This window comes from Anopheles gambiae (assembly GCF_943734735.2).
Source record: "Anopheles gambiae chromosome X unlocalized genomic scaffold, idAnoGambNW_F1_1 X_unloc_38, whole genome shotgun sequence".
Classification (NCBI taxonomy): Eukaryota; Metazoa; Arthropoda; class Insecta; order Diptera; family Culicidae; genus Anopheles; species Anopheles gambiae.
In genome coordinates this window covers 36,562-37,500 of record NW_026902646.1, presented here as the reverse complement: position 1 = coordinate 37,500, position 939 = coordinate 36,562, and positions in this window count along the sequence as shown.

Genomic DNA, 939 nt, shown 5'->3' with positions numbered 1-939 from the left:
CGTGCTCTTTCCTTGTCAGACGAGTGACTTGACTTGGTCTGGAGACCGTTCCTTTACACTAGTGGACAAGAGCTGGCTACTTCCGTGTCAGACGAGTGACTTGACACGGTATGGAGCGGAACACGTAACACTAGTGAGCTTGTCGGCGTGCCTCGTTCTCGACTTGATTGTCTTGATGTGAGAAACGTGCCGACCAAACCAGTAAGCTTACACACCTGCTCGTTACAAGTTGTATAAGTTAATCCGTTTGGGCCGGTTGCCTTGCACATGATGGTGTTGTTGACCATGTTCGGTTAACACGTCGTGTGTCGAGGTGGCCGGCCTTGGTAGTAGGATGTCTTGTGCATGTGACGTGTTGACCTGGTTTGGTCGATGTGTCGTCGTGTACGAGATGACCTACTTACCCGTCAGTTGTCCAAGTTGTATCATGTGTTGACTTAGTTGACGTGTCATGTGCATGGATGATTGGCGTACGGGTCATGTATGGTGCACTTGCTTCAGTTGAAGGGATGTACTAGTACAGTTATATTAATTGTTTATTTCCCGATCTGGTCTTTTGGCTGGATCGCGAAAAAAACGCTAAGTCCCAAATCTTGAACTCGAGAGGAGAGCGCTGATGACAACCTTTTGGACTGGAGCTCCCTAGAATTCGGCTTTTTCCTTCTCTAAAGGGATGCACTGTTGTATGAATTGTTTATTCACGATCTGGTCGTTGGATTGGATCGTGAAAAAAAAACGCTAAGTCCCAGATCCTGAACTCGACAGGAAAGCGCTGATGGCAAACATTTTGACTGGAAGTCCCTAGAAAACGGCTTTTTCCTTATTGGCATTATGTGGCACGTTTATTGTGGCTAGAACATTAATTATCCCCCAAATGGCACCAACGCTTGGCGAAAGTCTCGAAATACTCCTATCCCGACGCACCAGCAACCGCAACAC